The following is a 13,924-nucleotide window of genomic DNA, read 5'->3' as shown; positions in this document are numbered from 1 at the left end:
CTAAAGACCCTCAGGAAAGAGCACCCCAGAGCTGCTGCAGGAAGTGGTGAGGATGATGGGATAAGTGTGTCGGAAGGGAGGATTTTGAGGGGATTTCTGGTGAAGGAGCCTTCACTGAAAAATTCTTAAACTTACACATTCACTGTATGTATGTGTAACTGACATCCATGTATGTGACATCTCCAACTGCCTGAAGACTGCAGGGTAACTCCACACAGACCTGCCCCCCTGTATCTGACAGCAGTGTCAGATTTTATCAGCAGTGGTGATGGTGGCAGTGGTGATGGCAGCAGAGCAGCAAAGAACCAGAAATAAGAGGGGGACCCTTTATTAACTCTGAAGACAATGGAGGGCAAGGAGATGGGCAGATCCTCTGACCTGACACAGGGAGGAGGGGACATTATGGACTTTTGCTAGGGGCAGAGTTTGAAGGGCAGGTTGAGTGACACAAAAGAAGTTGATTGGAGTCCCAACTGTGTGGGTGAGAAAGGAAGTTGTATCCAAGGCAGGAGTGGAGAAGAAGGAGGAAGTGGATCAGGGCCATGATAATTTAACAATCTGTACTCAGGCCATAGCCTATCATTCCCATCTTATAGTTGTTATGAAGGCGTGATGAATATCTTAGACTGCTTCTTGCTGAATGGGGCACCATGGGGGAGGGGGGGCAAGGAGGTTGACAGGATGTTGGTTTGTGCCCATATAGAAGCTAGTGCCAGGTTTTTCAGCCAGGATGAGAAGTTTATCATTAATGAAGGTCCGCATCCAAGACTGAAGAAATCTTGTGTGGCACCTGAAAGTCAACTCAGCAAATGGTCCAGAGTCCAGAGTCCAGCAGCAAACAAAAGGACTGGCAGAAGGTAGAGGATCAGAAACCAGATGGAAAAGCAATATGTGAGTTACTTTTGAACAGTGTTTTTGAACCCTTAGTTAGGCAAAGACGCATAAGCAACAAGAGTTGTCACTCAGGAGACAAGGGCTCAGGATCAGGAAGAGCGGAGTTGTCTGGTGGAATGGAGTTGTCTGGACACTGCTTGACTTACATGATGTGGAACCAGGAGGGCAGGTTGGCTGGTGACTTTTACTGCTGTTGTTATTGGGAGGGCAACCAGGTGGGGGTCTGATCACATAGGATCTAATCCTGTAGACTTATAGGATTTAAGATCTATTAAATCTCCAAGAAATATAGATGGCACCAATTGAGTGGTATCTATTGGTTGTGGGAGGCAGGTGTCAGTGTGTTGTCACAGCAGTCAGAAGAAGGATATAACAAGAATATAATCAGCGACGGGAGGATGGTTATGAGGAACAAGTAAGCTGTGAATCAGAAAAGGTCTCCCATACATGAGCTTAAATGGACTTAAGAAGTTGGGTGTTCTGGAGAGTACTCTAAGTCTAGTTAGAGCTAAGAGAAGGAGCTGAGGCCAAGGTAAGTGCAGCTCTAGGATGAGTTTGGTGAAGTGGGTCTTTTATGGCCATTTGCCTCTATTCTGAATTGAAGTTTAGGGATATTTGATATTAGGGAACACATGGAGAAAGCTGAGGGATCCCTGAAGAAAACTAGTACAGGAGTAGTGTGGGTGGCATAAGTAGGGAGTATCCCAGAGTATGTGGTCAAGGGATGAATAAAGAGAGGGGAAAGAGCTGGCTTCACATAGAGGTTGGATTTATAGGTTGAGCACTGTGGGGAGAGAGGCGTAAGAGAAGTGGAGATTTTGCAGGAGATCTCACCCCATGGAATTGTGAGGCATGTTGGGATTACAAAGAAATTATGAGTGAAAAATTGTGTCTGGAGTTGGCAGGAAATGGGCCCTGTCCATAGGAGTCCTGTAGGTCGGCCACCAATGCCCACTATGGTGATGGTAGATCTAATACCTGAAAGCTCAATAAGAACATTCATGGCTCCCGGGTCAACAAGAAGAATGTATCCTACCTGAGATGTCTAGTGAGAATTGGGGCTCTGACAAAGATACCTCAATTATTAGGACCCAAGGCCATCATTTCTCTGCAGCAGTAAGACCAAGTAGGTCAACTATTGATGGATCTGAATGCAGCAAGTTCTCCTGTGAGGGTAGGACAGTAGATAACTTAACCATTCTCTGGTGGACAGGGCAGTTGCACTTCTAGTGGCCCTCAAGCTAGTAGATAAGATCAGGTCCTGGTGGTGGCTACAGGTTGGGGCTGGCTCATGCCCAGTGTCCTTATTCACTGCACTTGAAGCCATCCAGGAGGAACTTGGGTGGCAGTATTGTTTAGGCTCAGCATTACCTCACCAAGGTCCTGCTTTGATGGGAGTTCAAAGTGTTGTGCCAAAAGCTGGCACTTGTGTGTAGTTAATTTTTGTCCCTATTATTGAAGACACAGAAAGTCAGATTAAGTCTCCCTGGTGAGGTTTGAGGGCTGAGATCTGTCTTTTTAAGCTTGGCACAAATGTCAGGAGCATGTCAGGATATAAGATAGGAATAAATAACAATTGCTCCTTTAGGAGAATCGGGGTCTGTATTAGCATATTTAGTTGGGAACAATACACTTAATTATTAAAATTTTATCTGAGTATATAAAGTGTAACCAGAGAAGTATTGTTTCTACCAACTATGGATGTTCTAGTAGTTAACTCACTGTAGAATGTTAACAAACAACAGTTACACAATTTTACAGAGAACATTTGACATCAGTAGTCATACATAGTAGCATAGCAGAACAGTCATGATGAAATTTCCATTCTAGCTAAGCATCTCTCAATGCACAGGACATATCACATAAGTTTTTGTTAGAAAATTATCATTTGATGACCTCATGTCAGTTTGACATGAACCTCTTATCATAAATATCTGGATCATAACAAAAAGGCATATGTTTAAGAAACTTTACATTGTAGAATACTGTACAGTTGGAAGGCATGAATATATTTAATATCTCTTAAGAGAAAGAATATTTTAACTTTTTGAAAACAATTTATTTTCAACCAATGACCAAATTATTAGGGGTGTCTTTTAAGAGACTGTGGAGATTATTGGGGCTCTTAATTAATGAGCAAAAGTTGACCACTTCTATGTCCACCAATTGGAGTCCTGTCCAATAATCTCTCTCCATTGTAATGATTTTTGTTTAATTATAAACCAGTTTTGATATCACTTAGACCAGCTGGTAATCCAGGAGAAAGCATGCTTATAAGTCTATATTTCAAAGCGCAAACGAAAAGAGGAACAGCTATTCACAGAACAACATACAAACACATCAGCCATCCAGATAACTCAGCTGACTAAAGCACCTTGAGACTGGGCATGGTGCTGCGTACCTGTAAGCCCAGAGCTTGGGAGGCTGAAAACAAGAGAATCATTATGAGTACAATCTACATAGTGACACCCTGTAGACCCTGTACTAAATACACACAAAAAAAATAAACACATAAAAACACAGAACACACAAATGAGCATCTTTACCCTCAAATATATTTTGACCAAATTAGTTTATAAAAACATTTTAAAGTTTGTAATTATAAAAAAGACTATCCAGACCTTTTGTAGATCAAATAGAGATCTCTTATAAGAATTTGAAAAACACCAAAACTTTTTATTTATAATTACTATATATCACAGGAGAGGCCACAAGGTGGCCCATTATGTGATGAGGCACTAAAAGGTAAGCACTCTGACATCACAAGAGGAGCAACTGTAAGAAGGTTGCAGATGGCCATATGGCCGGGAAAACAATGGCAAGGCACCATGTGGCTGGTGCTGCAAGTGGGTGCTCTAATGTCGCAGGAAGAGCCACCCACACGGTGTTGGCCACATGGAGCTCAAGATGGTAGTGGCTCATCATGTGATGGGGCACCTCAAGCCCACATTCTTTTTTTTTTTTTTCAAAATTTTATTGAGAAACAAATAGCATTGAGACAGTTTCAAATCAAATTCATAGAACAGTTTCAATCAACACATTGCATACTGTCTTCCTACTAGTTATTTGTTGTACAAGACACAGACATGATATCTTATTTACAAACACTATTAGAACAAATCCCTCTATTCATTGAATTAAGAGAATGTGGCTGTATATCTATCCTAACCATTTTGGTTTTTTTTTCAAAGTTTTATTGATAAACAGATAGCAATGAGACAGTTTCAAATCAAATCGAAAGTACAGTTTCAACAAATAATACACTGCATATATTCTTCTTAGTGGTTAATTGCTGTACAAGATGCGGACTTGTGATCCTATTTACAAACACCATTAGAACAAATCATTCTATTCATTAAGACAATGCAACTATATATCTATCCCAACCACTTTGAATACACAGATACAAAATGGACATTCATAGGTATACCCCATTTTTTCTAAGTTCCGTTATTGAATATCATAGGTGCGTAAACTCAGAAAAATATTCTAAAAGAGTCCAGAATAGCATTGGGTCTTCTGTTTAACTGGCAATGTCAGAAATTATTGACCTGAGTCCCCCACAGCTCAACTTAACAGCATGGCTTTATTTCCTATATTTCGTCTTCATACTTTTCTACTGGATGGTTAAGACCAAGGTAAAGCAGGACCTATGCAACAAGAGTTGTAGCTTTTTGGTCTGAGAAGGTCAGTGAAATCCTCTCAGGATTTATCCTGAGATCCTGTACCTCAGATTGTAGAACCTTTGTCAGTGCAGCCATGTGGATGAGTCACGGCCATTGCTTGGCCAATGTGTCAAGCCCACATTCTGATGTCATAGGAGGAACAACACTACGGTGGCAGTGGTGCACAAGATGGAGGTGGCTGGCCACATGGGGAACAGTTGCAGGCCAGTGGCGCAGCTGGGGTGGTCACAGGAGTGGGTATGGAACACAGGAGGAAAAAAGGTTTGAGGACGAGCCACAGGTGTCTAAGGTTCCAATACAGAGGAGAAAAGAGAGGTGGTAGAACCCACAGGAGAGCCAGAGGCAGAAGCAGAGAGCAGAGATGTTGCTAAGGAAGGTGGAGCAAGTAAAGACACAGTCAGAAGAGACTGACATGACAGAGTTTCTGGCAGAGGATTTGGAGATGGTAGTACTGCTAGACAAAGCAGGAGGATAGCAGAGGGAGGAAGGTGGAAGGGACGTGTTTTCAGAGTCAACGAAGGCTTTAAGGGATTTCTATCCATTTGCCATTTCAATAACAGAAAATTTTTTTTAATTACTCATTTAAGTTTGAGATAACCTCAAAACCCGAGAGTGCTGAGGTTCTTCAGGAGACAGCCCAGCAGCGTGTGCTTTGGAGGATGGGAAGAGTATTTCCCATGGTGGTCAAATTAAAATGAGCCAAAGTTAGAACAAAAGCCCAATGTCACTTCCTGCCAAAAACTGTCACTTTTTAGCCTGGAGTAAGTATGAGGGGGGCAACACTCCCTTTAGCAATCATTACTAGAAAAAGTGGGGAGCTGGGGACCAGATGGATGAGGAAGATGGTGGATCCTGATGTGAGCTCATGATTTTCAAGACGAGACGAGGAAAGATGAGCAAGACCCCCATAGTTTTGGGCTTATGAGTGAGGACTGAGATTGGCCAGTGTGGGATGCAAGCTAGCGATGGCAGGCAGCAAAGGCAAAAGCAGAAGCAGAAGGCAATTCAGTAAGGGAGCTCAAAATGATGACAGAGGGTGTCCTGGGAGCCACACTACTCACAGATCTGAATCACAGCAGCAAAGGCGTCAGGTTTTATCAGCAGCCATGATGGTGGCAGTGGTAGTGGTGATGTGGCAAAGAGGCAGAAATAAGCAGGGGGAGACTTTATTAACTCTGAAGACATGATGAGGATTGAGGGCAAGGAGGAGGGCAGACCCTCTGACCTGAGGCAGGGAGGCTGGGACTTTCTGGACTTCTGATGGGGGTGGAGCTTGGGAGGTGGGGTCAGTGACACACAAGGAGCAGACTGGAGGCTCCCTTGTGTGGGCGGGAAAGGCAAGGAAGTTGTGTCCAGGACTGGAGGGAGGAAGAAGAAAGAAGTAGTCATTGGGAAGATAAGCTATTGTTTTGGGGATTCAGCCATGTTGGATCAGGGCCATGAAGATTTAGCAGTCTGAACTCAGGCTGTAACCTATCAACCAGACCAAGCCTTGTGTTACTGCTCAGCTCAGCAGGGAGGAGGCTTCCCTGCCCAGCCCCACTCAAGAACTCAAGAGGTATGGTGGTGTCAGAACTGGCTTTGCCCTATTGCAGTCGCCCTTCATCCCTGACTCTCTCTGTGGCCCCCAAACATCTGATTTTGCCTGTTCATGTTTAGCTCTTTGGGCATCTGTTGGCTTCTGTTAATCGTCTACTTCTCACAGACTGTGAGTGAGATCATTACATCCTGAGAGTGAATGACAATCAGATCTCAGGACACACTTTCAGCTCACTTGCAAATCCCTAATAGGATTTCACTTCCAATTTTTAATCCTTGGGGTAAGACTTCAGGTTATAACTTCTTTTTTAATTGTTTAGTATTCATACTCCTCTCTGTCTCTGTCTCTGTATCTCTGTCTCTCTGTCTCTGTCTCTCTGTCTGCCCCTCTTTCTCTTGGGTTCAGCCATGTCTGGAACATAGCTGATGTCAACTGCCAATGAAATTTGATTTAATGAACTTGAATTCTGCAAGTAAAGCTGGGCTCTTGAGTAGGTCTGTACTACCTACACCCCAAGTGCTCTTCCTAGGTGGGGTCCACACCTCCGCAAGCTGAGCATGCAGAGCTACACCCCATGGTGATCACATGATACAGGTATGTGATCTTTGAGTTCAGCACTTTGCAGATGACAGTGCACAAAGCACGGGACTTCCATGCTGGCCCAGCTGCCCAGCTGGAATGACTCAGGGAGAAGTGTGTCACTTTATGCTCCCATAGCTTCCCACTGGCCTGTCAGTACCCTTCCTTGGCAGTGTTCCAGCGACAGCATCCAGAGGATGTGGACCACCACTGCTGATCCATCTGGCACATAAGGTTTGGGTGTCTCCTGGAAGTTTTCCTCCAGCTCGTCTTCATTTCTGGAAACCAGTTGGTGGAGACACTGGCAGCATCCACACAACTTAGCTCCAGCTATAAACACAGCTTGAAACTCTCCTTGGCAGGGGTGCCTTGAAACTCTCTCTTAACTACACTCCGCGGTGGGCTCCCAGGTGCATTGTGCTGTGAATAGAAGAAAAAAACAAAGCTAAGACTAAGGGATGAAAGCAGAAACTGGTTGCCCTGTGTACAGAACACTCTAAATGTCTAAGAGAACTAACATTTATTTAAAAATAGTCCATAAAGACAGATGTTTCACCCACAAGGATACATCACCACAAACACAAAGACAAGAGCAATTTACTCACTAAAAATCAAAGAAAAGCACAGCAAAGTTACCCATGGCATAGTGCTTTCTACACAGAAAAGTGGCCAATTTTTATAAGACCTGATATCCTCTAATGCTGGAAAAACTAGATGTAATTAAAACACTAATATTCTGATATCATAACATGTTTAATCATTTATTTATTTATTTTTATTTGGTACAGGGTCTCACTACACAGCTCAGATTCCTAGTGATCCTCCTGTCTCAGCCTCTCCAGCACTGGGATTACAGGTTCGTGCCACCATGTTGGTTTCATTGGCTGGCACAGCATGCAGTACCAAAGATCAAACCAGCTCCTTGTGCTTGCCAGGTAGGCACTTAGTCTACTGAGCTATCTCCCTGGCCCCTGATACCATAAAGTGACATAGCCTTTTTGAAAAATTATAGAACAGCATGAGGTCCAAGTCATAATAGTACTCATGCCCTCTGTACCATCTTGTAATTTCTAGAAATGTGTATGAAACATACAATTTGGTAAATTTCAGCTACCCTGGGGAAATAGACAATAAATATTCCCAAACAAGACAGTAGTTCATAATAATGTATAACCATCACAAATAATGTTTTAAAACTCAGTGTAAAATATTTGTGGCATAATAATAAGGTAAACTTTAAAAATCAAGGCATAAAATGCTGCAGGTATTTTGGTTTGTGGCACCTGGAGATCAAACCCAAAGCCTTCACCCTCAGCTCCACCCCAGCCCATTTTACGGTTTTATTTTGATTCTTGTTTCTGAGGCTGGGCTCGAACTTTTGATTCTTCCACCTCAGCTTCCAGCCCCCACTAGCCCTCACCAGCGTGAAGTGTTAAAGGTCAGAAATGCTGCTTTCTGTCTGGCCAGAGCTTGTCTGTGTGTCCACTTGTGGGCAGGCAGAGACTTTCACAGAGGAATAAAGGCCAACTAGGGAGAGAAATCCATTCTTTCCACTCTACAAAGTTATATCTTGTGGGTCTCACTGCTCAACCAGTAATTTACTGGCCCTGTTTCTCGTGGCTCTGGCCCTGCGTGCTGCAGTGGATTCTGAGCATAGCGAGTCACCGCGGCATCCCCCTCCCAGGCTGATTTGCACCACCTCGGAGCTCTCAGCTGATCACTCTGACCTGCGATCACGGCTCTCATCACTCTGCACTCTGGGGACAATTGAGAGTGACAAAATGCAGCACCTTCCTTGGGCGGCCAAGACCAAGTGGAAGTGGGCTGAGCAGAGCGAGCTGGTTTCTGCATGAGAGTTGACCTCTGGAGGTGTTTGCCGAGCCTGAGACAACAGCTATTTAAAATTCATCTGCATCTCAGGAAGCGGGGAGCTTTCCAAGCCCAGAACTTCCCTGGGACTCTCATTCAGCAGCTTGTCAATCAGATGTGCACCCTTCCTTTAAAGTTTAAGCCTTATTAACCTACACACTGAGCCTGGCTGGCGAGGGGCCGCCGCGGACAAAGAGAATCGCTCCCAGGTTCCAAATCCTGTCGGCTGGTTCAGCTCCCCAGAAATTCCCTGGAAGGGTTGAAAAAGAATCACTCACCCGCCTGATTCTTGCAACACAAGCAATGAGAGGACAGTGTTTAAAGAAAGAAAGCGAGAATAAGAAAAGGAAAGGAAAAAAGTCGGGGAGGCCCTGCTGATTGAGACATCTCGGGGAAAGAACTCTGCTGTTCCCCGAGCTCTGCCACTGCCAGCAGCCGTGCCGCCCTCCCAGGCTGTGCCAGCCATGTGCGAGATCCTGGCCAAGCCTGGGGTTGGCAGAGGTGCCGCTCTGGTGACAGGAGAGTCAAGGTTGCCCAGATACGACAGCTCAGCTCAGGAGCTAGGAGCAGCTCATCAGGACTTGGAAAGTTGGGTGGCTGTCAGAGGCAGCAGCTTGGGTGTCAAAAATCTGCTCTTGGGACCTGGACAGCACAGAGGGCTGTCCTGAGCTGCCACACCCACTGCCTGGGGCTCTTTTGTTCTTGCTCTTTGTTCCATCCCAGTGGAACTTTATTTGGGTGCTGATGGCCACAAGGATTGGCACCTCCATCACTCTCCATAAATGCCAGTTGAGAAACAATAGGAGTCTCTGTCACAAGTGGAAATGGATGGAAAGGAAGGGAACAGACACAGATTCTACAGGCCAGGACCACACGTTCCTTTCTGGCACAGCAACTTCCTGAAGCCAGGCACTCAGTGGGGCCAGTCCTGGGGCTATCCCTTGAAATGCCTATTAGAATCACACGCTCCCACAAGTCCCTCCTCATCTCATTCTGGATGTCAGCACAAGTCTAGAGTTAGATGCTGGAAGCCTACTCCTGCTGGGACCCTTGGGGCTAAGGCCCCAAAACCCTCATGCGCGTGTCATTCCAGCACTTTGGAAGGCTGAAGCAGGAGGATTCCAAGTTCAAGCTATTGTTGTAGGCAGCCGAGTTAGACAGAAATATTATAGACAGTCAGGCATGGCCAGGCCCTCAAAAGAGATAACACAGAAGTCCAGATATTTTGCAACTATGGGAGGGATGGATGCTCTTGCTGTGGGCCAGACCTAAAGACCAAAGATCAAATAAATACCGACCTCCCTAAAGATTGGCATCCGAGATTGATCATCACCCTGAGGGAGACCAAGAATCATTAATCTAACTACTACTGGATGGCTACCCCATAAAATACTATTCTATATTCATGCCCACTTGCTATGTGACTCACTTCCCCATTTGGTCCTGAACTTAATCAATTTTACCTGAGCAATGGCGCTGGTAATCCCATTGGTTGACCACAGTTTTGTCTCACCTCCTGCCCACCTAAGTGAGTTCCCATTCTCTCCACCTTAGCCCTGCATGGTTTCACAATATAAAAGTCCCTGAAAGAGACAGTTTCTGGGGGAACAACCCACTCAGGCCCCCCTCCTGTCCCTCTCTTGGACAGGAGCTTTCTTTCTCTCAATAAATATATTCTGCTCATAGCCTCCATTTGTTCCTAAAATTCATTCTTTGGTTTTAGAAACACGAACTCATGCAGGTCAGGTCCAGAGATCGTTTTTCCCTATGCCATTTGGAGGTTCCCTATATCGTTTGGAGGTCACTCACCCGAGATCAGTTTTTCTCTCTGTATCACTATGACTAGGCAACTTAGTGATTTATCGAAACCCTATCTCAGAATAAAACGTAAAAAGGGTTGGGGATGTAGCTCAGTGTGAAGGCCCTGAGTTCCATCTCAGTGCTGAAGAAAAAGTAACTTCATATTTTTATCAGTCAAAAAGACTGACTTAATTCTCTTCTCCTTTATGAAAGGTACAATGCGGTTTTTTTTTAAGGAAAATAATTTGACAAAAAATAGACCAAATTTTTTATTTCAGGCAGCCTGGGCATAATTACTGCACAGTCTCTTTTTTTACTCTTCTTCTGCAAGAGTGGGGGTTGAACCTTTGGCCTCTATACTGAGCGGCACCCAATCCCTTCTTGAATCTCCTATTTTTGAGGTTTCTTTCATTCCCTAAATTGCCCAGGCTTGGTAAGAACTTTTGGTCTTCCTGCCTCAGCCTTCCAGAGTGCAGGCACCATGGGCATGCGCCACCACTCTCCCTTTGGCTTTTAAGGGAAATAGTGAAAATAAACCACAATCAAGTAAAGATCAGGAATTCACTTCCTGCTCCTTGAAACGACAATAGCTAGCATGGTACATTTTCAAAGAGAAATTTAAAAAAAGAAAAAGGCAAATATTCCCTCAAAGACTGCACTCACAGTCAGCTTTGTAAGAGTCCGACCAGAACTACTTGTAGAAATGACTAGAACCACCAGAGGAAACAAAAAACCTGAAAACACAAGTTCAGCATTGAAGCCCCTGCTTTTAATTGCTTCATTCGGGCTTTGGGGGGCTTCCCAGCCCCTGCCTGTGGCCCAGCTCCTCCTCCTCTTCCTCCTCCTCCTCCTCCTCCTCCTCCTCCTCCCACCTGGCCTGACCCAGGAGCACAGGTGCAACACGGAGTGAGGCTCTACAGCTGCTGTCACTGGGCTGCAGGGACAGTGGAAACAGCCAGCCTGAAGTGCAGACCCGCAGCTCAGGGTCGACCAGTAATTCTGCAGCGTGAACCGCATCTGTTCCCAGGACCAGCTAGTGCTCAGGGCCGGCAAAGAGGCACTGCAGGGACACAACACCTGAGCGGCAAACAGTGGCCAGGTCCAGAATCCACGTGTGCGGTATGAGGCTCCCTGAGTGGCCACACAACCCTGGAAGAAAACAGCAGCCCAGCCCGGCACAGTGAGCGGTGCAGTTAGCAGGCAGGACGAGGTCACAAGGTGTGGAGCTGCCAGCACACACTGCAGCCTAGCCCTTTTGACCTCCCCGTTGCTATGCTCAAGGACAGCATAAAGATGCGAAGGCGCTCTGTTCCAGTGACTTGAGACTGCAGCTCATTTCCTGCCCTGCCCAGTGTGGACAGTACTCCAATGCTCTGCGCCTCTGGAAGGGAGAAAGCCTTCCAAGTCACAGAATCAGAGTATAGAAAGCTTAATGGACGCTAAAGTGGCTATGCTGTCCCCAAAATGATCAAGCAAAGGGCCAGGCATTGGGGCATTCACTTGTGATCGCAGCACCCACTTGGGGGTGGGGGGCTGAGGCAGGAGGATCACGGTGAGTTTTAGGCCACTCTGAGCTGCAGTGAATTCAAGACCAACCTGCAGTACACAGCATGACCCTGTCTCAAACAACAAACAAAAAAGAAGATAAAAAAATTAAATGAAATCACAGCCCTTGGGAGGCTGAGGCAGGAGGATTCCTGGGAGTTTGAGGTCAACCTGGGATACATGATGAGACCTTGTTTCAAAAAACAAAACAATAACAAAAAAATTAAATGAAAATACCCAATGAGAACAACTTTGTGACTTAACATGTACACAATGGATTAATATTTTTATAAAGAACACATCAAAATGATCAGCGTCCCAGTCTTAGCCCAGGCCCAGTGAGTGTGTGGGAGAGCTTCCAGCTAACCTGCGCCGGTGAGGCCTGCCAGTCCAAGCCCAGGCGCAGCATGGGTGAGACCTTCTTCCACCTCCTTGGGAATTTCTGCCACATTCCGGGAACTCTCAGATCCAGTCCTAGCCCAGGCCCAGTGAGTGTGTGGGAGAACTTCTGGGTACCCTGTGCCGGCGGGACCTTCCAGTCCAAGCCCAGCACAGTGTGGGTGAGACCCTTGTCCACCCCCTTGAGACTCCCACCACCACTCCACAGCACCCCCTCCCCACCCCTCCCACTGCATGAGAAAATCTGCTGCGTTCTAGGGACCCTCAGATCCAGTCCTAGCCCAGGTCCAGTAAGTGTGTGGGAGAGCTTCTAGGCACCCTGCACCAGGGGGACCTGCCGGTCCAAGCCCAGGTGCAGCATAGGTGAGACCCTCTTCCACCCCCTTGGAACCCCCACCACCACTCTGCAGCACCCCAGCCCAACCTGCCCACCCAATGAGAATTTCTGCCACATTCTGGGGACCCCCAGATCCAGGCCCAGGCCCAAGGAGTGTGTGAGAGAGCTTCCTCTCCCCCTTACTCTACTTTGTCCCCTCCAGGCTCAGCTCAGGCCAGGCACACAGGCCTGAGGTGAAACCATGCAGCTGCAATCCCTGCAAACAGAGTAGGGGATACAACCAACCAGCTAGTCCAAGAGCAGAACATCTTGCCAGAGAGGCACAACAGGTTCATACCCAAGGGTGGCAGCAGGAAGTAGCTGAGCACAGGAGCCAGACCGAAGCCAGGCACAGCTGGATAAATCCAAACTTTGTAGATTTGCACCTGAACTTCAGTAGATGCTAAGGTTATAACTGCATCAAAGCTCTACAACAAAGGTCAGAAAACAGTGCTACACAAAATGACAATGAGAAGGAGCAAAATGCAATCTCAGACCCCAACCCCACCCATAACAAGTGCAGAGGACACTAACACAGAACAAATTGGGAATCACACAGTTGAAATCAATGAATCAATGACTTCTGAAATAAAGAAACAACTGCAGAAACTTATAGAGGAACTCATTGGAAATGAAAAAAGAATTCCCTGAATTAATAGCATCTGCAGTAAAGAATCAAATGCAGAAGCATATGGAGGAAACCCAATGCCCACCCAGAACAAGTGCAGAGGACACTAGCTCAGCTCAAATGTATGAATTAATAGTGTTGATAGCAAATAAGCAACAGCAGAAAGTTATAGTGGAACTCAGCGGAATTTTTTTCTGAAATAAAAAAAGAATTCTCTGAACTCATAGCATCTGAAGTAAAGAATCAACTACAGAAACATAGGGAGGAAACCCAATCTGAAAAAAACACTGCAATAAAATAATTAATAACTGCTTCTAAAGAAGACATTGATAAAAAAATAGAGCAGATTAGAAAAATGATGGATTCCTTGAATGAGCAATACAGGAAAGAAATAGATCACATGAAGCAGAGTCAAAGAGATATAGAGTAATTTAAAATCTCAATCACAAGCTTGCAAAACCATTTAAGTGAAAGTGAAGACAGAGTTTCCGATCTTGAAGGTACTGGTGCAGCTAGTGAAAAGGTAAGAAAGGATCTCTTAAAAACAACTAGAAAAAAAAAAAAAAAAAAACAACTAGAATGCAGGAAAAAAATAATCCATCACCTTC

The sequence above is a fragment of the Octodon degus genome, unplaced genomic scaffold (assembly GCF_000260255.1).
Source record: "Octodon degus isolate 3935 unplaced genomic scaffold, OctDeg1.0 scaffold00151, whole genome shotgun sequence".
NCBI lineage: Eukaryota > Metazoa > Chordata > Mammalia > Rodentia > Octodontidae > Octodon > Octodon degus.
The sequence above is the reverse complement of the archived record's forward strand: the minus strand, read 5'-3'. Positions refer to the sequence as shown.